Genomic DNA, 25,701 nt, shown 5'->3' with positions numbered 1-25,701 from the left:
TTGATGCTCCTCAGAACCTTTCATGTTGGAGGCTGTCCTCTGCCAAGGGCCCCATGTGCTGTTTGCTTTTTTCCTTTTATTACTTTTTTAATTCATTTCATTAAATTGGTTCTGTACAGGGCAAAAGAAGAGCCCAGCAGACAAGAAATGCTACTCAGGTTATAGGGGAAGAGAAGTGGGGGTGGGAGCTCCCTTCTTGCTGGGTGGGTGCAACTGAAAGCAAAGCACTGGCTCATCCACCCACACTTCAAGGCTTCAGCTGCTCACACACTAACACCTCTTAGAATCTTTATAGAACCCATGCCTACTTCTTGTGGATGAACGTAAAATCCTTATGCGATCTTTTTTTTTTTTTTTTTTTTTTTTTTGAGACGAAGTCTCGCTCTGTCGCCCAGGCTGGAGTGCAGTGGCCGGATCTCAGCTCACTGCAAGCTCCGCCTCCCGGGTTCACGCCATTCTCCTGCCTCAGCCTCCCGAGTAGCTGGGACTACAGGCGCTCACCACCTCGCCCGGCTAGTTTTTTTTATTTTTTTAGTAGAGATGGGGTTTCACCGTGTTAGCCAGGATGGTCTCGATCTCCCGACCTCGTGATCCGCCCGTCTCGGCCTCCCAAAGTGCTGGGATTCCTTATGCGATCTTAATAGAATCCATATAGAAGCTTCATAGAATCCTCTTAGATGCCATATAAAAATCCTCATAGAATTCACCAGATTGCTCATAGAAGTCTAAATCCCCACTGCCGTGCACACAACACACACACGTAACATACACTGCACTCCAGTGGAAATAGCAAATCACCTTGAACCCCCATCTCCTTTCCTCAGAGAATGGCCGCTTGACAGATCTATTTTGTAGATGGAGGGACTGGCGACATTGCCCGTGGTGAGATTGCAATGCAACCTTTTGTGGCCTGACCTGGGCAGGCCTCTGTTAAGGCCCCTTAGTCTGCAAACCAGGTCCCTTGGGAAGAGGCGAATAATTTGCAAAAGGATCCCAGGGCTTCTGGGAAGAGAGGAGAAGCCAACCCCTGTGTGAAAATTCATCATGGTGGCCCCGGGTGCTCGACCCGCTGGGACGGAAGCCCCGTGATGCAGCAGGAATTGTTGGTGTTAATGTGTCCCAGCACCTACTCCTGAGCCCGGCACACGCGGTAGATCCTCAATAAGTAAATGAAGGAAGGTGCGCTAGCAGGAAAGGACCCCCAGGGCCCTAACAAGCACCCACCAGAGGACAGGGCAAGCAGCAGGTCACCACAAGTCTGCAGCAGCTGCTGGGCATTGCTGCGGGCTGGGTGGGGACCCAGACAAACGAGACCTCTCCACGAGTGGATGGATGGCGCCCTGGCTAACGTGGGGAGAAAAGGGGTTCTGACAGCACGAAGGTGAGGTCCGTCTGGCAGGCATCCTGGTGGCTGATGACCAGGAACTGCACGGCCAGTCTGCAGTTGGCCCTGGGCATGCAGGCTGAGACAGCTCCAAGGATTATATCCTTGCAGGGCCTGGAAAAGTTTTCTAGTTATTTGTTAGCTTCATGTCAAGCAGAATGGCTTTCTTTCATTCTTCAGAGTTGTACTCGGCCAAAAGTCCCCAAATTCAACCTTCAGGAGCTTTGTAGGGACTTAGAGACAGGAGTCACCCAGCAAACCTGACTGTGGAGTTCGGATTGTAAAGAGGAAAGAAATTCTGCCTCTTCCAGGCACAGAAGGCAGTTGATCCTTAGCGGGAGCCCTGGGCTCCGAGAAGCCCCTGGGGAAGCAGTGGAGCTGACACTCATCTAACAGGCTGAGCTCTGTGTGTCTGCCATCTGTCTGTGCGGGCATGATGGCACCTATATTCCCAGCAGTTCTGTCTGCACACCGTGGTGGAGCCCCAGCTCTGTGCCTTGCCCTGGGCATGGCTGAGAATGGACAGGTGCCCTCTGCATTTGGGAGTTAGTAGTTTTAGCCTCTTAAGAGCAAAGTACGCCCCAGATACATGTTTTAAAAAAGAAAGGTAAGAAGGAAGAGACCCCCTTCCCCTGCAAAAAAAAAAAAAAAAAAAAAGAATCAGGCCAGACTGAGCCACTTCTAGCCCAGAACTCTTTTCACAGCAAACCCTAATATCCTACTTTTGTCAACATTCAAATTCAGGTAACTTAGAGGGATAGTTAAAATCCAAATGAACAAAAAAAACCATGTCCAGGTTGCCCACCAGTGCCTCCAGGACGCATAGTGCCATGCCCCATGCAGCAATATCTCTGAGCAGCAGGGACTGGTGGCAGTCCCCAGATTCCTTGGGTGATGCAGTCACCAGCTAGAACCACATCAGCAGCAGGAGGATATCGCAGGAGACAGCAGGAGCAAGTGGGGGGCACACCACAGATGGCCTTGAGACTTGGGCTGAGTCAAGAATTTGTATTTAGCTGCTGGGAGCCTTTAGAGGCTTTGAGCAGGGGAATGACTTTTCAGACACGTGCATTAGAAAGGGTTATATTTAGGGAAAACAAAAGCTCCATATGCCTGGCTCAGTCCTGGTTTGCCTGGACAGTTCCAACTTGTGCCTGCTTTTCCTAGTAAACTGATTGCCCATTACACTCTCAAGAGTATCCTGGTTTTACCTACTGGATATTTTATGATATTAAAGAATTATTTTTAATTTTAAAAATATAATAATATAGTTACATCAAAAGAAAGAAAGAAAGAAAGAAAGAAAGAAAGAAAGAAAGAAAGAAAGAAAGAAAGAAAGAAAGAAAGAAAGAAAAGAAAGAATGAATTCTGGGCCATGCACGATGGCTTATGCCTGTAATCCCAGCACTTTGGGAGGCCAAGGCGGGTGGATCACATGAGGCCAGGAGTTCGAGACCCGCCTGGCCAACATGGCAAAACCCTGTCTCTACTAAAAAAATACAAAATTTAGCCAGGCAAGGTGGCACATGCCTGTAATCCCAGCTACTCGGGAGGCTGAGGCACAAGAATTGCTTGAATCCAGGAGGCAGAGGTTGCAGTGAGCCTAAATCACTGCAGCCGGGGGGACAGAGCAAGACTGTCTCAAAAAACAAACCAAAAAAAAACAGTTCTGCCGGGCATGATAGTGCATGCCTGTAGTCCCAGCTACTCTGGAGGCTGAGGCAGGACGATCACTTGACCCCAGGAATTCTGGGCTGTAGTGCATTATGCCAATTGGGTGTACACGCTAAGTTTGGCATCCATATGGTGACCTCTTGAGAGCAGGGGACCACCAGGTTGCCTAGGGAGGGGGAACCAGCCCAGGCTGGAAACGGAGCAAGTCAGAACTCCCGTGCTGATCAGTAGTGGGATTGCACCTGCTCTGGGTACCTTGCCCAGGATGGATCGACTACTCTTACTGTGTTGCCCAGGCTGGAGTGCAGTGGGATTCAGGCTTCACTCCACTGAGTGGAGCCATTGCACTCCAGCCTGGGCAACATAGTGAGACGTCATCTAAAACAAAAGGGTTCTTACCTTTTAAAGATGGATAGATTGATTGATAGATAGTTCAATCGATCTAGTGCTCACCCTGGCGGCACATATACTAAAATTGGAATGATACAGAGATTAGCACGGCCCTGCACAAAGGATCACAAGCAAATTTGTGAAGCATTCCATATTCTATGATAAACGTTTGAGAGATGAATATGTCAATTACCCTGATTTGATCAGTACACATTATATGCCTCTAACATCACTATATACCCCATAAATATGTACAATTATTATGTGCCAACTAAAAAATCTAAAAAATAAAGATATACACTTAGATATTTATAGATGAATATTGTCTAGAACTTGCTTCAAACCAATCTAGCAAGGGGAAGTGGTGGCAGAATGTGAGTGGGAATAGAGACGAAATAAAATTGGTTGAGTTGACAATTACGGAGTTTTAGTGGTGGATACATGGGGTGGTGGTGTGTTGATGATACTAGTCTCTCCATTTTTGTATTTAGTTAACATTTTCTGATATGTAAGTTTAAGAAGAAAGTGTCCCAGAGTGGACAATAAATATGATCACTCTAGTTCCATGGTTCTCAACCTGGAGAGATTTTGCCTCCAGGGAACAGTTGGCAAGGTACGGTGGCCTTTTGGTCATCACAACTTGGAGTCGGGGGGGGGGTATGCTACCATTATCTATTGGATAAAGGCCAAGTATTGGTTTTTATTGCTAAAGGCTGCAATGCTCAGATTGCTGCCAACCCCAACAAACATCTCTGGCTCAAAATGTCAATAGTGCCAAGGGTTACACCCCAGGTTAGTGTAACGTCTGTGACTTACTTTAAAGCTCCACTGTAGGAACAGAAGAGCTAGTGTCTCTGTGTGTGAGCTGATTGTAATGTATGCTCTAGGGGTGATGAGTTAACACTTGAAGTAACTCACACCCTAGAAGTGGCTAGCAAGAGCTTCAAATATACTTATTTAAATCTGTTCCCCCAAATTAATTAACTAGCATAAACAATATCCAGGTAATTTGTTGTTGGTGAGGTAAGTGATGTTCGAGAACTATATTCAGCTGGAAAGATGGTTTAGGCACCTATGTCTTTGCTTGAACAAGACAGAAGAATCCACCAAACCTGGGTGCCTGACAACCAGGGACTGGTGCTCTGGGTCTATTCCCATTTTATGCTGAGTCACCTCTTGGCCTTGACAACTCTGTCTCCTGGTCAAACCAGAAGCTCGGCTGGGCTCGCTGACGGAACATCACCACATCTTTGAGCTACTGGACCTCCCATGTGAGTGCTTTTCAGCATGCCTAGAGATAGAGAAAGGGGATGGCCCAAGTTTAGTGGAGGCGGACAGATGACTATTTTTGTGACTATTTGCTAATAAAAATATGTCATTGTGGCAGAATATGGTCTGAAATTTGCTTTCATTGGAACATATCTCCTTGTGGCAAGGGTGTGGGCCTGAAGACCCTTTCCCATCTTACCTTTGGGGATTAGGAGACACAAATGTTTATCCTAAGAACCTGATCGTCATTGAACAGCCAAGTTGGCTGAGATGAGGAAGATGATAATAGTAGTGTTTGTGTAGAGAACAAACTGAAGACAAGATTAGAACCTTCGCTTCCTCCATGATCTGTGCATCTTTCTCGTGTCTTCCAGGAACACCACATACCTCCCTAACACCACCACCATGTATCACTGAACGGCTGGGCTGGCTGAGATAGAGAAGATAATACTGGAGGTCTGTGTGGAGGATATTTTGGAGAGGAGATTACAACTTTTTCACCTCCTTTAGGATCTTTCTAATATCTCCCATACACCCGTCTGGCACCAACACCATGTATCACACGCACTTTTCCTGCCCTACCAGCGTCTCACCTGTGTCCCCCAACACCTGTATCTATGGCTTCAGCCATGGCCAGGAAGTGTCTCCTTGTGCCCGAGGCCTCTCAGTTGTGTCAGTAAGTAGGTAGGAGAGTCTCATGGCTCAGTCTGGCCTCAGGGGCTGGAATGTGTCATGGTGGCCATGACTGGTTTCAGCTGCCTTTAGTCCACAGCCGGGCATGTCCTCCATCTCCAGCAGGAGCCAGGCAGGATCAGGCTGCCTCTGTGACCTAGAAAGCCAGGGTCCCCCCTGGTCATAGCTGCGGCTGTGCATGTAGGGACAGGACGACTGTCCTTGGAAGGTGAGAATGGCTGAGTGGGCCACACAGGAGGCCTCATTTTCAGCCACCAACAGCTCAGGAGAAGTGACTTTCTCGAGGATATTCTGAGAGCCTGTTTGGATGAGGAGAGGCTGAGAAGGCAGGGGCCACTGGGCATGAGACTGAGGGCAGATGTGAGTGGGCGCCCCCAGAAGGAAGGGTGGCATGCCCGTGAGGCAGGGGGAGGTTCCTGGGGCTGTCATGAGATGACCATTACCAATTTCACTGCTCTGAGGAGGAACATTGCTGCCCTAGCCGGCCGTCACTGCACATTCATGCACACACAGATACAGAGAGACACACACACACATATGCACGCGCACGCACACACACATACACACACATACACATACACAGGTCCCTGAGCCGCATTCCTTGGCCTCAAGGTCCTTTCTTTCCCAAGATTGCGTGTCTGACATGGATTTTTCCTAGCTGCCTATCCCATGGTGTGCAGGCTTCCATGGGGCCCACAAATGCCCCACAGACCCCGGGGCAAGCTGCCTGATGCCCGGAACTCTCCCTCAAGGTGCGGCTCTGACGCAGACCACAGAGCCCGCGCCGAGGGCCGAGACTCTTCCCAGGAGACGAGTGCTCCTCTGCCAGGGCCCTTAACAGGAGTCTGGCACCTGTTTCTATGGCTGTCTCTACTCAGTCCCAGCTAGTAACAGCATCGTGGGGGAGCCTCAGGGAGGAGAAGGGGATTCTGGGCCTCTGATCTCTGCAGCTCACCCCTAACTAAACCATGCCAAATATACACACACTGAAAAAAATCACACAAATTAAACCCAGTGTGCCGCTGCAAGGCCCTTTTCCCACCAGCTTCCTCCTTGACCCTGCCTGTCTGGGGGTCCTGGAGCCGCCTGGGTCTCAGCCATGGTGGTGCTGGGCTTCTGCCGGGCAGTGCACAGCTCACGCTATCTCCTCATCCATCGAGGGTTCTCTGGGCCAGGGACTGGGCTGGGCATTGTTGATCTCTGTCTTTCTCTTAGCAAACTCAGTCCAGAGCCTCCTCACCACCCCTCTACCCACCGCGCTCAGAGAATGTCAATGAGCATGGGCAGAATTTAATTGCCTGGCAAGTTCAGATTTGCATCTTTGATCTGCAAACCTGGCAGGGCTGGGTGATAGGGAGAACATGGCATTTGGGTGCAGATGGACATGGGCTTGAAACCCAGCTTTGTCATTTCTATCTTGTGACCTTCAGCAGCTGCTTCACACATAACATCCCTCCCCACCCCTCTCCTGAGCCCTACTGTTCTCATCTGGGAAGTGGGGAAAGTCGTACCTAATTCACAGGAGAACATGTGAGTGTACAAACAGCCCAGCCCATCATCTGGTGGCCACTCATCTTTCTTTTGGGAATGAGCTGGGAGCCGTGATGAGTGTTTCAGTCTTGGTTCGGGCACTGGGATTTCTTTGTCATGGGCCTAGTAAGCACTTTATATATATCCTAATCCTCCCAACAGTCCTATGAGGAGGGCACTATCATCATCATCAATACCTTTGTACAGCCGAGGAAACTGAGGCACAGAGAGAGTATGAAATTCGGCCAAGTTCACACAGCCTGTAAGTGACAGGGCTATGGTTTGACCCAAAGCATTTGGACTCTGGGACCTGCCCTCATAGCTATGTTACTAAACTGCTGGGAGTTTACCCCAAGACAGGAAACCTACAAAGGGGTGTTCTTTGAGTCTATCAAAAATATTTACTGAGTTCCTCCTAAGGAATTAGGAGAGGTGGTCTCAGCCCCACTGCAGGCTGCTCTCTGTGCGGTCCAGGGGAGCAGCTCCGGCCCTGGGCCTGCTGGCAGAGCTTTGCTGAGACCTGGCAGAGGCGGCCCTGCCCTGTCACGTCTCCCTCCCCAGCCCACTTGCTTGCCAGGGTGTTTGAACAATGATTAACCAGCAGCGGGCAGGTCAGTGCAGGCCAGGCCGGGCACGGCGGGTGAGCTCACCCCTTGCACAATGGTGGCCGCACCCGCCGCCCGCACCCACCACCCGGCTCAGGGGCCGGCCCAGTGAGGCAGGGCCAGGCGGGCTCCCAGAAGAAGGGACATGAAGCTGGAGGGAAATAAGGGACAGCCTAGCCAGGTGTGTAGATGTGACTACAATCATATTTGATGCCATCCCCCCCCTCCAGCCCATGCAGACTCCAGCCCCTCTTGCCAGCCATCCATTGCTGGGATGAGACCAGCCTCGAGGGGGATGTTCCTCAAACAGTGTCACCTCAGCCTGTCCCACGCTGCTGCAGCCACAGAGCATCAGACTCCAGACGGGACTGGAGGATACAGGAGGACCCGCCCACTCCAGGCCCATGGCAGACAGGGAGACACGCCTCAGGCCCCTCCTCCCGTTTCTCCATGAAGCCTCTGAGCCTTGTAGAGCTGGGTCTCTGGCCCTGGCTGCTCAGGGAAGCACAGGCATGTGCCCACACCCACACCAGCCCCTGGGCCCCTCCCTGGGGTCTCAAGCGCCAGAGCCTGCATGGTGGTGGTGGTGGAGAGCTCACAGCTCATTCGGAGCCAAATCTGCCTCCAGATTTGCCAACGTTGCCGTACCTGTCCACCCCAGCCTCGCCCGAGGCTTCAGCCTTTTCTTTGCTTGTTGAGTGGAGCACTAAAGTCCTTTATCCTAAATAAACTGTGAGTCCATATCTGGTCCGGCTTCACTGCCTCAAAAGCTAGGAAGACTGAAGAAGGTTGGGATGTGCATCTGGGGTTCGAGGGGCAGCACCGTGTGTGGGGGTGGGGAGGGGGAAAGATAATATTATGTGAAGGTGGGAGGGGTGGAGGTGTCTTTACCCCACCCCCACTCCCCCTCCTCAGCGTTCTGAAAAGTCTGACCCTGCTGGTCTGATGAGGTCTCCCAGCTGATCTGAGGGCTCAGTCAGCCTTGCTGGGTGCCCCTCTAAAAGAACCCAGGAGTCTGCATGCCCAGGCCTGGGCCTGCCAGAGCTCCCTGGCCCCTCCTCACAGCCAAGAGACACTGTGATCCTCAGATTCTCTGAAGGTCCCTCAACAATCAAAAAAGGGTGGGCTCCTGCTTATTGAGAAGTTGTGTCTTTTTTTGTCCTAGATTCACCTGCCCAGCCTCAAGGACCCCAAGTTCTGGGTCATGCGCTTGGGACATCCTCACAGCCCAGTCCGAGAAGAGCTGGGTGTTCTGGCTCCCATGGGGCCCTCGTTCACTCAGGACACCTGAGGCCCTGGCCCTGAGGCTTGTCACACGGCTTTCTTGCAGCATTGTTGTTTGTTTCCAGAACGCCTCTCTGGGCTAAGAGTAGAGAGGACGCACTCGCTGCCTTGGGGGCCTGCACCCTGGTGGGGGAGCCAGGCATGGATGCAGGCTGCATGGGCACCAGCTACCATGATGGCTCCCTAGCAGCACCGTCTGTATACCACACCTTGTTCTTAGCAGGTCACATGTGTTTGTTTATTTATTTATTTTGAGACAGAGTCTTGCTCTTGTTGCCCAGGCTGGAGTGCAATGGCGCAATCTCAGCACACTGCAACCTCCACCTCCCAGGTTCAAGCGATTCTCATGCCTCAGCCTCCTGAGTAGCTGGGATTACAGGTGCACGCCACCACGCCAGACTACTTTTTTGTATTTTTGTAGTGACAGGGTTTTGCCATGTTGGCCAGGCTGGTCTCAAACTCCTGATCTCAGGTGATCTGTCTGCTGGTATTACAGGCGTGAGCCACTGTGCCCAGCCAACATGTGTTTAATTATTTATTACATGAGCTTCACAAGCCTGTGAAGCACATAGATCATTCCATGACCACCATTTTAAGGACGAGGGAAAGGCTAAGGCATAGAGACAGTAAGCAACTTGCTCAGGGATGTACAGCTAGTAGGTGGCAGAGCCCAGTTCAGACCCAGGCGGCCGGTCCGGCACCCACGCTCTCAGTCTCTACAACATGCTACCTTTGGAGCAACATGTGCCAGGAAGGCAGGGCCAGGGGCAGCTTTCAGAGGGTGTAGACCAGATGACGGCAGCGCTTGGCCCTGAGGTGTGATGGGATTTTGTGAAACAGAAGCAGCACAGGGCAACCCAGACAGAGGAAGCAGAAGCAGTATCTGCAAGGCTCAGAGGTGTTAATGGCAATCACCCGAGGAAGGAGGTGGGGGCAGGGAACTCCGGTACTTTCCGCCATATTCTTGCCTTGTTTGAATCTTCCATAATGTGCATACATTCATTAGTTACAGGTGAAATTTAAACACACACAAAAATACAGTGAAGACTGAGTTGTGTGTCATAAAGCCATACAACTCAGCAGGAGTTGGCAAACCTTTCCTGTAAAGGGTCAGAGAGTAACTATTTGGAAATATTTTCAACTGCTCAACTCTGCCACGGCAGCACAAAAGCGGCCATAGACAAGAGGCACACAAACGGGCGGGGCTGTGTTCTAATAAAACTTTATTTATGGACATTGAAATGCCACATTTTCACATGTCACAAAATAGTCTTCTTTTGATGTTTTCAATCGTTGAAAATGTAAAAAGCATTTTTCCCTCACAAGCCATACAAAAGCAGGCATGGAGGCAGTACTGTGGCCTCTGGGCCATCGTTGATACACCCCTGCCTCAAAAGGCTCACATAGGCGAGAGCAGGAGAGCAGGGAGGCTCCTGAGAACCAGTCACTCAGGTTGGCTGCAGCCCAGGAGCCCCAGGAGCGAGGAGCAGCAGGGCTGGGCCAAGAGTGGAGAGGGCTGAGGACAAACCCATAGGGCCTCGAAGGCCCCAGGAAGAGATGTTGTCACAGCTGACTCAGCCCCACGCTCAGACTCCAGTGTTACCAGGTCCTGGATGTGAGACACATGCGTCTGCTTCTCCGAGCTTCAGTTGCTTCAGCTGTAAAATGGGACACTGGCATCGACCTTGAAGGTCATGATGCACACAGAAAGAGAGAGTTAGATCTTGTGAAAGGGGCCGAGGCTGGTGCCGAGCCCGCACCAGAGACCCACGGGGGTGACGATGGTGTTTGCTGTTCATTCACACAATTGTTTTGGTTATTCTCAGGATGTTAAGCAGGCTCATGTCCAGGTATGTGTTTTAGCAACATCTCCCTGGTACTATGTGGCGAATAGGTCTGCATCTGTATGAACACTCTTCCTTCACCTTCCAGAACATTCTCTCTGCTGCCCTGTACTAGGAAGACCAACCTGAGCAGACAGCATCCACGGGCTCCCTCACCCTCCCGTGGACAGACAACTCAGCTACTGGGGAGCCCCAGCAGGAGACGCGGGGAGGGAGGAGAGCAGGGTTCTCCCTGACTCCCTCCTGCAGGCTGTGTGCAAGCTGGCTGCATCTTGTCAGAAAAGGCACAGCACTCTCCCAGCTCACCTCAGAGATTCAAGGGGTCTTCCTGCCCCTTGCCCACATCTTTGTACACTCTTCTTGAATTATCCAAATTTGAATTTGACCTGCCTGATTGATAGAGGGCATGAGACTGGGGAAAGTTACCAGCTAGGAGACTATTACTAACATCTTGATGAAGGAAAATGAAGCAGTAAACCAGGACAGTGGTGACAACGGTGAAGGAAGAGCTGGAACCAAGACATATGTAGACATTCAACAGGTGGAACCAGGAGCATTTCAGAGAGGGAGGAATCTCCAGGAGCAGTTGCATGCCTGGCTCAGGCAACGGAGGGGATGGAGATGCTGAGAGAGGATACCCAGGGGGAGAGGCTGGTGTTTGGGATGGAAATGATAACTTTGAGGCAGTGCCTGCAAACATCCAGGTGGATAAATGCACATGTACACCCAGCCTTCCTGAATCCCTGATTTTCTACCATGTTTAGCCAGGACCCATCCTGTTCTCCCAGACAAGCCATGTCAGGAATGGCCTGGGAGCCATGGAGAGGGGTCAGTGAATAGATGGCTGCTGGCCTCGTCCTTCCCCTTCGGATGCAGGAAGAAGGCTCTCAGATGCATGAACTCAACCTAGGGTTCCTGGGTCTCCTGCTATGCCCACAGGAGAGGTCTGGGAGGACTCCATCCCCAGAGGTGCCAGCAGTTAAACAAAGCCAGAGCTGCCAGCCAAAAAACACCTTTGCCCATCAGCCAGGAAAGCTGAACAGGCTGCAGTGCTTCCATCTGGGAGGCATTGGGCTTAGATCTTCCTTTAGCCATCCATTCCTTGGAGCTTTCAAGGGGCAGGAGGTCAGATCTAGGCTTTCCTCGGAGGTGGGCCCCAGTGCTGGAGCAGGACCACAGGTGGCAGAGGGTGGTGGCTTAACTCCTCGGGCCTCACTGGTCGTTCCTAATTGGACTGCCTTCTGATCACATTGTTCTTTCAGAAACAAGCACTTGATGGCATATTTCTCAATTGAGTCACTGTTCAGTTTGCCTTCTCCCAGGAAAGCAAACACTCTCAGGCTTCACCTCATCATCCTGACCACAGTCATGCATTAGCCTCTCTTCAGATGGCCTCTCAGCCATTCCTTCCCTTTCTCACCCACAGAATACCCTGTGGCCAGTCCCCAGAGGGCATGGGCTAGGTGCGGCCTTACAAGCTTATCTTATACTCATGCCTCTGAGGGGGTGGCAGTTTGCACAATGCGTCTGTCCATCTACCCGTGGTGACTTACCATGACTCTCTCTCCTGAGAGGGCGATTTGCCTTTGAGCCACCCACTCCCACCACCTCTATCCCCAGTCCACGGGCCTGGTATTCATTAGTGTCTGTCGAGGCCTGATCCGGCCATGTTGCTTCACAGGCAGCCCCGCGGGCAGACAGCGAATGCTGTGGGCAGCCCAGGTCTGAGCAACTGGTTGGTCACATGAGATGTCATGCAGGTAACAGGGGCGGCTGAGTGGACGTTAACCTTGGTGGGCTGAGACAGTGTCAGGGCCCATGGAACAGTGCTCTGACCTGCCCCACCTTGCCAGGTCGTGCTGAGACCTTGAAAAGCTCAAGAAGGCTTTTTCCCCAGGGAGCTTCTGGGCTCTGGCACTGGCCCGGGGCCCCTCCTCAGTGTCCCCGCAATCGCTCCTGTTCCCTGTGCACAGAGCATCTAGTGCGGGAGTGGCTGAGCGTGGCCATCTGGATCTTTCTTCTTGGGCACACTGGCAGCCGCCGAGGGCTAGGGCCTCCCAGAGGATCATCAGGGGTTCAACCGTGGAACCCACAGCATGCTGGACATGAAGAAATTGAAATATAATTCAAGGATTTCAGTTGTGTGAATCAGGATGAAAGGTGGAATTTAATGTTGCTACACAAGAAATTAGGGGAACTGTGCTTCTTCCAAAGCATTTTCTTCTCAGATTCCATGCAGGAAACAGGTCTCCCCATCACGGAATTCCCCATAAACACTGAGAGGGTCAATGATCCCCACAGACTGCACCCTCAGCGCTCAGATGAGAGCTAGGGGCCCGCATGTTGTATTGGAACGGCCAGCCTATCACAGCATTGGAGGGCTGCACAGTCTCCATAGACACCAACAGGAACAGACTTTCTTGAAGCAAGGCATGGACGGCCCAGTTCAGAGAAGATGGTGTTGAACAAGAGTGCTCAGGGCAAGAATTGGCCAACCTGGTTTTGCAAAGGCCCCTGGTATGGACGGGGTGGGAGTAGAGAGTGGGCTGAGCCCACTGCCCATCCTTCAATGTAAGTAAGGTCAATGACAGCCATGGTCCTTACTAGAGAAGGGCCTTGCTCAGTCATTCTCAGGGAATCTTCCGAGGCCCCCAATAAACCCTGAGTAGGGGCCCAGGGCAGATTTACACATGACAGGTTCAGGGCCCGAGGGCTCAGCCCTGGGTTCCCAAGGCCCTTTTTAAGATCCAATTTCCCTAGTGCTTTGAGGAGGGTGGGGGACATCATAAGGCCCTCTTGCTGGGAAGATCCACTTCCCGTTGGCTCCTCCTTTGACGTCGTGAGCCACAGGCCACCAAGCAGGTTCTGCGGCAGCAACTCAGAAGAGCCCTCTGGAGTAGGAGAGCCGGATCCTGGTGCTCAGGGTGGGCACAGCCTGCAAGCAGCTCTGCTCGAAGTCCCGCTTCCTAGGACTCATTTCAACTGTGCACGTGACACTTTCGAGAGTAGGTCAAGAGCCCCAGGGGTCATTTGAACAGGAAGTTCACAGGTCACATCAAATGTTCCATGTTGCAAACCCTCCATGTAACCCCTTTTCAGGAAGTCATCAGTCTCACTGGCAGGTGGGGGGAGGGCCTGGCTGTGTAACTGTCATGAGTCCCGTCTGCAGTGTCCCTCTGTTCAGTGCATTTGGCTAAACCCCCAGCTGTATGCACTGGGCCCCCAGGGCTGCCTCCCCCCACATCCCCCACAGCAGCCCAGCATGGGGAGAAAACATCCTAAAATCACCAGGGGCTCCAGGGAAAAGCCAAGAGGGGGCACCTGGCTGGTATGAGAGCCAGGAATGCCCGTGTGTTCAGGATGGTGGAGGCAATGAGGAAAGAGTGTCCTGTTCTTCTCTCTGTCCCCTGCCTGTCCATGTTATCCCCACTGGGTTCTAACCCCCCCTAGCATGTTCAGAGGTAGCTCGCTGCACCTGGAGACCCCATCAGGCAGATAAACTTCTTTGTCCCACAGACAGAATCCCTCAACCTAGTCCTGCCTTCTTCCCCCTGCTGTCGTCCTCACCCCACTTCCAGCTGTGCCTGGAGAGAATCTGAGGGTCAGAATGGAGGGCGGGGAAGGAGAGGCCAAGCTGCCCCATTGACAGCCTTCAGGACTGTCTCTGAGCCAGGTTTCCTGACTCCTGGAAGCTTCTGGAGTCCTAGACAGGTCCTCCTGGCACTTTAGGAACCAGCTCCGGGCCTGCCTCTTTCTGGAAGCCCTTCCTGTGGGTGCGGATGGTCTTGGAATCAAAGCGCAGCTGCTGAGGAAGTAACTGGGAAAAGCAAAGGCCAGAACTGCAGGATTGAGGAGGAGGAGGAGGAAGAGACGGTGAGGAGAAGCCCACAGTTCATCTCCGGGGCTCCTCCAGGTGGCTGGCTGAGCGCGTGAGTGACCCGAGGACTTCCTTTCCCAGAAGGCTGCCTCACAGACTTGGAGCTGTGGGGTGGGGTGGCAGGTGACAGGGCAGGCTCTCTCCTGGACAGCACAAAGGAAGCGTCCAGGGGGCCCAAGACAGCTGTCTCACTGTGCTGTCTGAGCACCCCCAGCCGGGCATGTGAGCAGAGCTGACTAACTCTTGCAGGAAGTGGCCTCAAGCTGGGAGGGAATGGTGGGAAGGCCGCCTGGGAAGTAGGGCTCAGAGGGTGCTCCCCAGCCTGGCCCCTGACTCATGAGAGCCCACTGTGCCCTTTGAGGGTGGCCTGCTCTCGCCGTCTCTGTGGGTGCTGCAGGGGAACAGGGAAACGGGGAACCAGCATCTGCCCGCAGCCTCCCTTCTCCCACAGAGGCAGGCTCCAGGCCTCAGCTCCCACCCTCCCACCAACTCACTTCCCTGCCTGACCTGGTTTTCCTATTTTTTCTGTTCTCCAGACTTTTCCCATGGGAAAATCCCACCCACCCTTCCAGGCCAGCCAGAAAGCCTCTCCCTGACCCCTGACCAAGCGTTCCCCGCTGGCGCACAGGTAGCCAAGCCCCCGAGGTCTGATATGTGTCTTCCCGGCAGGATGCTGGGATCTCCAAGGGCGAGGTCCCTGGAGGGAGCTGGGGCTGTACAATGTTGGCGCTCAGCGGGGTCTCCAGGCAGGACTGTTTCCTCAGGACAGCCTGTGGTTCCTCCGCTCTGGCTCCCACTCTCCATCCCCCCTGGCTTCAGGGAGCTGACCAGGCCAGAGGCCCCTGAATTCCTGCCCGAGGGCTCACCCCTTGCCCTAGGTTTCACAGACCACCTTTGTGTAGGTCGCTGTTGCTGAGCTCTTTCTAGCCCAGCAAAAACCTGGGGCCCGGTCTTAGTGACTGACCCACCAGAGAGCTCCCAGTAACTCCCAGTAACTTCTCTCTGCCAGGCTGCTGCTCCTGTCCCTTTGAGGAACTAACGACTGTTCTGTGAGTCAGTAACTAGGGGCAGAGGGAGGGGGGACAGACTCATTGCAGATATCAGGTGATCAGTGCAGATATCATGTGATTGCTGCAGCCATGGAGCCAGAGGCGCCCCTGTTTCTGCTTCCCCAAGAGAACATTCTCCTCCCATGGGGAAGGCCCCCACTCACTATACATTTGTGACATCTAACCTAGATGGGCTGGAGAAAGCCACTCCGCACAGCAGAAAGAGCCCTGGCTGGGAGCAAGGGAGTCTGGGCTCCCCATGACTGGCAAGTGACTCCCCTTCTCTGAACCTCAACTTCAAGGGGGTGGCCCTCAGAAACCTGAAGAATGCTCACAGCTTTGTGACCTCTTGAAGTCCAAGTACGTGAAGCAACTGCGGGCTCAGCCACATCCGAAGGATCCCATGAGGGATGAGTCCTCGTTAGCCTCTGTCTGTTCTGGCTCCTAGAGGAGCTTGTGATGCTGTGACGAAGCTTTGAAGTCAGGCAGTCCTGGGTTCAAGGACCAGCTCTGCCTCTTACCAGTACATTTTGCACCTTTCTGAACTTGATTTCCAGATGAGGAGATCTGAGGCCCCAGGAGGGAAGGAAAGCACCCAAGATACCAGGCGGGACCCTGGGCCTGCTGGTCTGCAGCTCTGCGCTGCTTCTCCAGAGGCTTGCCCTAGAGGGCCAGTGATCAGAAGAAGGGCCAGGGTGCTGGGAAGGCTGTTCCACGTTCAAGGACTGAAATGAAGGTGGTTGTGTCTCACAGCCTGGCTGGCAAGGCCAGTTCCTCTACCCTGGAGCATCTGTAGATACACCACAGAAACAGTGAGGGGAGCAGACAGGCTGGGACCACCTGGCTCTGGAGGGAAGCCCTGGGAAGGCTGGCTGGGCTGCCTCCTGGGTTGCCTCCCGGGGCTGCAGCGGGTCCTGTGCCTTTCCTCTGCAGATACCCGGCCTCGCTCCCCACATGGTGCCCAGAAGGCCTGTGGGGGCTTCCCCTGCTGAGAGCAGCTGTCAGCAGGGGCCACGCCTCCCATAGTCCTTGAAGTGTGAACATTTCTGCTTTCATAGCACAGCCACCCCAGGCCCCAGTCCCTCACGTCCCTTTAAGAAATGTCCATTACCTGAAGGATGGGGAATGGAGTGGCCTGTGGGTGGAGGAAGGGCAGATAGGGTGTAGAAGCAACAGTTGTGTTTGTACAAATGGAGCCCTCCCTGCCAGTCACTGGAGGATGAGCTCGAGGGTACAGGTGCGTCTGTGCAGATTGGTCACTGCACCTGTGCTTTGTCTGCTTGAAGCTGTGTCCTCTTTTCTAATTTCAGTAAAGGCCATGCCCACTCACCTAGCCAGGTGCCTGCCCAGAGGGGATCTTCCCCAAGGGAGTGCTGTTTCTAACATGCACAGAGGTGCTCCCTGTGCCCCTGCCTGCCCGTTGACTGGGTCTGGGCAGAATTTAGGTGGGGAGGAGGGCTCGGAAGGTGCACAACAGGTGGGAACTGAGTTCACAAACGAGCATCTCCCCAGGACAGAACATTCTTTTTCTAATCCCAACCCAATTGTTTGATGACCGCTAGCACTTCCAGCCAAGAGCCTGAGTCCGATGCCAGCCAGCACAGCGCCCAGGAGCCCCGTGACTGCCTCCGGGCCAGCCCTGAGCCATCTTGAGAAGCCAAAGAGCAATGCTGCCTGGCTAAGGCAGTTCCTGCCTCTTCAGTGCCTCCTTCCAGGGAAGGGTGGGGCAGAGGTCCTGGAGCCCAGCCCCCTCCCACAGCCACCCCAACTCTCCAGGCATCAAAGACTCACAGGTCATTTCTGACCCGGAGGCCAGCCTGGACTAGGCCAAGCCCCAGTGGGCTGTGGATCCGCCAACTCTCTTTTTTGGGATCTCACATGCTCCATCTGCAATATGTCTTGGGCAGGAAGGATGAAGGCTGAGTTCCACCACTCCAGCGGGTGGACCTCAGCCTCCACCCTTCCTGTATTCTCACTAATCAACACCCCCCTCACTACAATCCTGTGTGTGTACTTGCGCGCGTGCGCGCGCGCACACACACACACACACACACACACACACACACACACACACAGAGAGAGAGAGAGAGAGAGAGAGAGAGGATTCTGCGGGGAAGACATGGGAGACCCAGGACCTAGCCCAGTTGTGACTCTGATGCACGGTGATCTGTCCTGGAAGCTTCCATAGAGTAAGCATCAGTCCATGAGGCAGGCACTGTGGCTCAGAGATCCCTCTGGCCCCTGTGCAGTGCTTCCATGGCTTCCTTAGCCCCTCTTTCTTCTGCTCCGCCTTCTCCCAGGGCCAGGCACAGGGAGCTGGGTGAAACAAGAGTTCATGAATGAACAAATGAATGGATGGAGCGGGGTCCCTCTCCACCCTCACTTCCGATCCCCTAATCCCCTTCCCATCCCCATCTCTAGGCCTGGCTCGGGGGCAGAGCCCCAGGTGTTTTTCATTAAGGGTTTTACTGGGATTCTCAGGCTCTAGCTGAGGAAGGCTGAAAGAGTCACCTAATCCTCTGCCCCACCCCCAGGCTGAGCCTGACACAGTGGGAGTCAGGTTACACAGCGGGAGGCAGGGGCCTATCCTCTCCCACTACCCAGACCCTTCTTGGGCAGCCTGTGGCCGTCTCCAGGAGGTCACCCAGGGCCCAGCTCCAGTCTCCAAGCCCATTCCCCTCCACCTGTTCTTTATACTGCAACAGTCAGGACACCCTTCTAAGGAACAAAGCTAATTATCCCATGCCCTTACTTTAGAATTCACCCAGGTTGTCCCCCCCCTTTTTTTTAACAACTGGCTCTGATTTGTGGCACTTGCCAATGTCCATGGTATAAATATTTCCATCATGGCCAATTTCAAACTACCTTGTGAGGTCACTGAACTCATGAGCACAGTCAGCTCTCAAAAGCCAGTAGAGCCGGCTCCCTCACCATCAGCCACACCCCTGTGCCTTTGACCTAGAAAACCATCCCTCCTTTACTGGCTCCAGTTGTCCCTCCAGCCTCACTTCTCACTGCTTTTCCACCCCCAATACAGATACTGCACACTGGGGCGATCCTGTGGGTCTCTCCTCCTCTTTGCCGGGCCAGCCCCTTGGACAAGACCCCATTCAGATGACTCCTCTTCCAGGCAGTCTTCTCTAACTCCTCAAGCTGGATGGGGTGTCCTTCATCTGTTTCTACAGCCCTGCCCTTGGACATCTGTATTGTTTAATAAAGCGTGTGTATCCTTGCCACAAAACCGTGGGCTCTTCAAAGGCCAGGGCAGGGCTCCCGATATCTCTGGGTCCCCAGGCCCTGACCCGGAGGAGGCCTCAGTGACTGTGTTGAAGGAGTGAGACACACGTAGGGATGTGCTCAGGGCACAGGGCTCCAAGGGAAGAGCCACTTTGGGGGGCTGGAGCTATTCCCTTGGGCTTCCCCAGCAGAGGCCAGCGCCACCTATGTAGCCAGCTTCCTGGGAGACAGAGGGGCAGTGCCCATGCTCCTCCCACCATGGGAGAAGGGAGTTGCTCCCCAATTTCTGGATCTGACATATTCCAAGTGACATCCCACCACCTGCCCACTGGTTCATAGGGACACAGAGCTGCCCCTGGGGCTGGGCAGAAATGAGCTGCCATCTGCCCCCTAGTTGTTTGTGTACTCATGACCATGGTTCCCTGCAGGGCACATCATTATTAACTGTGGTGCCAGCACCCAGGCGTGTCAGGGAGGCCACCCTTTCCCATGCCTGGGAACCGCTCTGGGGCTTGCTGGGGCAGCTTCAGCCTGGAAGAGCCTCTCCCATGCCTGTCCAGGTGTCCTCTGGGACAGAACAGATGAGCAGGAAGCAGCCGCGGCACAGGGGCAGCACAGACCTGGGGCTGCACGTCCGCTTGGCCACTAAGGAGTTGCATGAAGAATCAGTTTGGATCTCAGTTTCCTCATTTGCAAAAAGAGGGTGGTGATTCCTGCCTGTGAGGGATTTTGTGACCATCAGAGTCATAGCCACTATTCATGCAATGCTTGCAAAGTGCCCACACCAAAATGCTAAAGAGTTTACTCCCATTACTTTATTTAATGCCCGTAGGAGATGAGTTCATTTCACAGATGAGAGAGCTGAGGTTCTAAGGAGTTTATGGTCACACAGCCTGTAAAGTGGGGTCTAACCCCAAAGCCCCTGCTCCTGCCACTATATTACTCTGTGTCCCTGATATTGGAGGGTAGGCATGGATAGAGCCTGGCACATTCTAAGCACGTTGGAAATGGTAGTCCTTATTCATAATTAACCAGAATCTTGGTGCCTGACATTTAGTGGCAGCCTGCGTTTTCTTAAATCTCTTTCCAAGTCTCATCTGCATCTGAAGGTGGGCACTGGCCCTCCTGCTTTCCCTATAAGGAAACGGAGGGGTAAGGAGATGCAACAACTTCACGCAGCCCCTCAGCCAGGGCGGGCAGAGCCTGCTGAGCGCCAGCTCTGGGCTCCCAGCCTGGCCTCTGGCTCCTAGGAGAAACTTCCTTTGTCTGGGGTGCAGGCAAGGAGGGAGTTGAACAGACAGGGCTGGGAAGAAGGGCTGCCTGTCAGGTTTGGACGCAGAGTGTCTGAGTAGCAAGACCAGCCTCCTCAAGCAGTCTCCACTCAGTCTCCACCACCAGGGTCCACAAAATCAAGTCCAGCAGGTCCCGAAGATCCAGGCCTGCCACCTTGAGCAAACCCTTATCCTCTCCAGACCTGTTTCCTCGCATGCAAAACAAGAGTGGTAATAATGCCCGCACCACCACACAGCTCCAGAGTTTGTATGAGAATACGATGCGGGAAGGATGGTGATGACCCCGAGCACTGTGGGTGTGAGCGCTCTCTGGGGAGGGGCCGGCCCTGGCTGGTCAGCCTGTGTGGCACTGTACCGGAGAGGCACATCTCAGGGACAGCTAAGCTCACCCTGGGGAGCAGGGACTGTGCCCCATTTCATGCACAAAGCATGCTTAAGTTCCCTCTGCGAGAAGCCCTGCTGTGGGTCTGGATTCTTAGGCCTGAAAGGCCTTACCTTTCACACCAAGCGACCAGTCTTTTCTAATGGGTGCAAGTGGTAGCACATCTGATGGGGCAAAACAGCTTCATTTAAAAAGGGAAAAATAAATAAAAATGTTTTATAGCCTTGAGAATAAGGCCGGACAGTCAGCCCAAGTTCCCCGGAGCAAGACATAGAGAAAAGGAGTTGGTAAGAGTTTTTCTTCTTCTGTGGACTCTGTCCAGGCAGCCACGAGCTGGAACTCAGCCCAGCCCTCGTGCCGTGGGATCTTTTCCACCCTCAGGAGTAGCCAGGCTGGACCCAGAGGGGAGGCCAGGCTGCTCCTGCATTGGGGACCCAGAGGCCCAGGGTGGACCCTCGTCCCTGGTCGTCAGGCTGCAGGGAGCACCTCTCAGGAGGATGGGGCTGGGGCCTGCATCCTTGAGGTCCCCCAGCCTGGTTCTCACTAGACCTGGTCACCCTGGCCTGGCAGAATCCTGGGAAGTACATCTCACCTGGGGCCACATTTGATGGGTGAGGGGAAGATGAGGATCAGAAGGAGGCAGCCCTGGTTAAGGGATGTCACCCTGGGGCTCCACACTGTCTCAGTCTGTGGCCCTGTCACTGGTCCAACAACAATATCTATCAGGTGCTGAGAGGCTGCAGTAGCCCACGTGCGGCCACGTCATACTCCTCCCAGGCTTGCAACAGACACCCTGTGCACTAGTCACGAGGCTGGAAAATGGCAGGACCAGGATTTTGAGCCCAGGCATCTGGCTACAGAGTCTTTCTCTGAACCACCATGCCTTCCTGCCTCCTCCATGAGTTCTGAAGGGGTGACCATGTCTCCTGCTCCCCAACAGCCACATTCACTTTAAGGGCTAACACGGGGGTTAAAAACCCCACAGAGGGAAGCCGTTCACCCTTAGAGTAGGTATCCCAGCCGACTGCCTGGGCTCTGTCCTAGAAAGGGCTCTGCAGATTTGGGATTGAAGATGCTGCCCTGTGCTAGGCTCGGTGGCTCTCACCTATAATCCCTATTTGGGAGGCTATTTGGGAGGCTAAGTCAGGACGATTGCTTGAGGCCAGGAGTTTGAGGCCAGCCTGGGCAACATAGAGACCGTTTCTAATTTAAAAAAGAAAGATGCTGCCCTGGAAAGGTCTTTCTGAGGTCCAGATTGCCCACAGGGGGCTCTGAGGCAGCCCAGGGGAACCCCAACAGGCTTCCCCTGAGGCTCTGAGGGCAGCCAGCCCATCTGCTACCTCCTGGGTCTACAGGTCTCAGGACTTTTCAGCCTTAAATCTAGTCCAAACTTAGACTGTCCACGTGACAGCGCAGGCTTTGCCGAGGTCAAGGAGCAAGTGGGGGACTGAAATCCTGCTGTCCAGGTGCAAGGCTCACGGGCCTGGAGGACAGAGTGACTTTCTCTTACTGGTCAGATGCACCATCTGCTAACTGAGCTGCACCCCACCTGAATGCGGATGCACAGAGTCACCATGTGGACTGGGGCTAGGCCTGCCCAAAAAAAGGCCAGACAGTCAGCCCAAGGTCCCTGGAGCAAGTGTCCTCCTGCCCTCTGGCCCTGGGCCTGTTCACCTCTGCGGTTTCTCCAAGGTTACTTCTCAGCCTCAGGCAAACAGACCATGCTTTCTGGATTCTAAATCAAGATTTGTAGATGGACAAAGGAAGTGTTTTGATATATAAATCTAGAAATAAGGAAATGCTCATAGTTGAAGAGCACTTGCATTTTTCTAGTTTTGAGTGGTTACAAAGTCATCATTTCCACACCATGGAACACTACTCAGCCATGAAAAGGACACACAGCTTGGATGGAGCTCAGATGCAGTCTCCTACATGAAAGCAGCCAGACTCAAAAGGCTTCCTACTGTATGATTCCACTCATAGGACATCTGGAAAAGGCAACACTTACAGAGACAGAAAACAGATGACTGGCTGCCAGGAGCCAGGGGTGGGGAAGGGGTTGACTACAAAGGGCCAGGAAAGTTTTGGGGATGATTAAACTGTGCTAGATCCTAACTGTAGTGGTGGTTATACAATTGCATGCATTTGAAAAAACACTGTATAACAATAAGGGCAAATTTTACTGTGTGTAAAATATACCTTAGTTTTTTTTTTTTTTTTTAAGAAAGGAAAAAATTACATTTCCTTTTTAACACTACATGCCCCCTTTTTTTCCACTCATTTTGATCATAACATAAATTTGAATTATTAAAAAATTTCAGACCAGGCACAGTGGCTCACACCTGTAATCCCAGTATGTTGGGAGGCCGAGGCAGGTGGATCACCTGAGATCAGGAGTTTGAGATCAGCCTAGCCAACATGGTGAAACCCCATCTCTACTGAAAATACAAAAAACTTAGCTGGGCATAGTGGCACATGCTTGTAATTCTAGCTACTCGGGAGGCTGAGGCAGGAGAATTGCTTGAACCCAGGAGGTGAAGGTTGCAGTGACCTGAGATCGTGCCATTGCACTCCAGCCTGAGCAAAAAGAGCAAAACTCCATCTCACACACACACACACAAAAAAAAAAAAAAAAAAGAAAGAAAAGAAAAGTATTTCACCTAGTGGATATCTGTGAAGCACTCCCTGTAAATCTATGTGCTCTGCACGGAGCAGGGAGCTGGACCCAGAAAGCCCTCCTCACACCTCCTGACCCTGTGCACTCAGGCCCTGTATGCCCCTGTTTCCCTTCCCGGGGCATCTGTATGGCTTCTTGCCTAATGGTGACCCATGTGGCTCAGCCAGTTACTGTGTGCTAAAATACTGGAATTTCTGAGATGTTTCCATGGCTTGTGGGACCATAATATTTGAAGTGGGAACCTGGGAACCAGCCTCCTCCTTGTCACCCCACCCCTTCTCCAACAGGGAAGAGGAGAAGCAGGAGAGAAGCAGTGCAAGCTGTCAGGCCATGGTCCAGCGGGGACTGTGGCCCACTGTGTGACTTACCGAGAATCCTGTGTCAAGATATCTTAGCTGATGTGCCACTGCCGCGGAAGGGCCATTGGCAATGTCTCGCTTTATTTTTCTTTCATTGAACCAAAGTGCTCTGGACTATTGTGCATAAAATCAACCCACTGGTTGTTCCTTTCAGTCTTCTTTCCTGAGTATCTTCAGAATCAAGTCATGGCTCCCTTCCTGCAGCCACCTCTTGTTCCAGGCCACGGCCCCTCTCACAGGGACCCCTGCACAGGCCTCCCAGCTGACTTGCCCCCAAGCTCCTCCCACAGCAGCCAGCGGGATCATTTGGAGACCAAAGCCTGCCATGCTCCTCCCTCAAAGTCATGAGTACATGAGGAACCCACATCCATGAGCAAGAAAAAGAACAAAAACCCCTAAGGAAGAAGGGCCAGAAAACAGGACAATGCAATTCCTCTAAGAAAAAAGCAATACAAATGGCAAAACCATATGAAATGGGGTGATGCAGTGGCTCATGCCCGTCATCCCAACACGTCAGGTGGATCACCTGACGTCAGGAGTTCGAGACCAGCTTGGCCAACATGGCAAAACCCCACCTCTACTAAAACTACAAAACTAGCCGGGAATGGTGGTGTGCTCCTGTGGTCCCAGCTACTTAGGAGGCTGAGCACGAGTATTGCTTGAACCCATGAGGCGGAGGTTGCAGTGAGCTGAGATCGTGCCACTGCACTCCAGCCTGGGCAACAGAGCAAGACTCTGTCTCAAACCAAAACAAAATAAAACAAAAAAATATGAAATGATTCCTAATCTTATTTGCAATTAAATAAAAGAAAATCAGAACAATTGTGTGATATCATCTCTATCCCCTGCTCCAGTGGAAAGAAGGAAATGGAACCATTTGAAGGGGTGGTCTCTGGGACTCCCACCTGAAATTTGGGCATGGTGACAGGTGTGGCCAATGGGGGAAGTTTTTGGAGGTCAATTGTAAAGAGCACTCCTTTCCATCCAGAGCCCACTGCTCGAAAAGCCTCTGAGGTGTTTGCTGATAATGGTTTACTAAAATATCCGCCCAAGACCTTCAGTTCTGCACTGTGTACAATAGCAGAAGCCTGGAAATAAGGTGCTCACCAACAGGGAAGAACTGGGTCAGTTACAGTCGGTCCGCACAACTGAATGTTCCGCAGTCCTTATACGAATGGGGTAGAACTGTCTGCACGTGCCGAAATGAAACTAGGTCAGAAAAAGGAGCTGTCAGTCCCCGTGGATAGGCCCATCCCTTTGGTGTAACTTTTTAAAAGCATAGACTTATCCTCACAGGTATGTGCACGGAAAAAGTTTCTGGAAACAGCAACCCAAAACCTATTAAATGAAATTGCCTTTGGCAAGAGACAGGTGGGGAGAAGGAGGATTTCACTTTTCATTTTGGACTTTTCTGTTCTGCTTGGATTTCTAATCATGTGCACATGCATATTTTAATTTTTTAAAGGTCATCGGGAAATATCTAGGTGGTGAGATTTGAGGTCAACTTAATTTTCATTTTGTACTTCTCTATTTAAAAAAGAATCAAAATCAATGTGCTTAAATGTTTCAAAACAAATAAAAACCTCCACTGCTCTGGGGATAAAGTCCACAGTCCTGAGCATTACACCCAGGAGGGAGGTTCTTCCGGCATAACCTCCAACCTCCTCGTGCTGAACTCCTGGCACCAACCCCAGCCAACCCCTTCAACTCTCTACACCACAAAGCTCTGTGCTGTCTTACCTCTGGGTCTTTGCCTATGCTGTTCCATCTGCCTGGAATGCTCCTTCCCCTCTGGGTCATCCCTTCATTTGACCTTACGTTTCCTTTGGCTTGACGCTAGGTGCCTGCCAAGTGCTTGGTGGTATCGGCCTGCCTGGTGGCTCCCCCTGGCCTCACCTCCATACCCTCAATGCTCCTGCTATGCTGCCAGCCTCCCTCACTACCTTGCAACAGCCTTGAAGGTAAGGATGGGGCCTGGGTCACTGACAATGTCCAGGGCCCAGCACTGTGCCTGGCACATAATAGGTTTCATAAACATTTGTTGACGACACTGACAGATGACTGACTGAATGAATTAAATAGTGGCACCCCAGGCTTATCCCTAAGCAGGCCTGTTTGTGGGGTGGGGTTCCTGGCCAGGCCCCAGACGCCGGGC

General features: G+C 52.6%; 1 non-coding gene across 1 annotated transcript; it reads left to right on the top strand.

The window, feature by feature from the left end:
- The first annotated feature begins 3,503 nt into the window (after positions 1 to 3,503).
- On the top strand, positions 3,504 to 3,607 carry LOC114671985 (U6 spliceosomal RNA). The gene has a single exon (XR_003722190.1). It is a non-coding gene; the product is annotated as a U6 spliceosomal RNA (small nuclear RNA).
- The last annotated feature ends 22,094 nt before the right edge of the window (positions 3,608 to 25,701 follow it).

The sequence above is a fragment of the Macaca mulatta genome, chromosome 13 (assembly GCF_049350105.2).
Source record: "Macaca mulatta isolate MMU2019108-1 chromosome 13, T2T-MMU8v2.0, whole genome shotgun sequence".
Classification (NCBI taxonomy): Eukaryota; Metazoa; Chordata; class Mammalia; order Primates; family Cercopithecidae; genus Macaca; species Macaca mulatta.
Note: the sequence above shows the minus strand (reverse complement) of the source record. Positions and strands in the feature narration are given on the sequence as shown.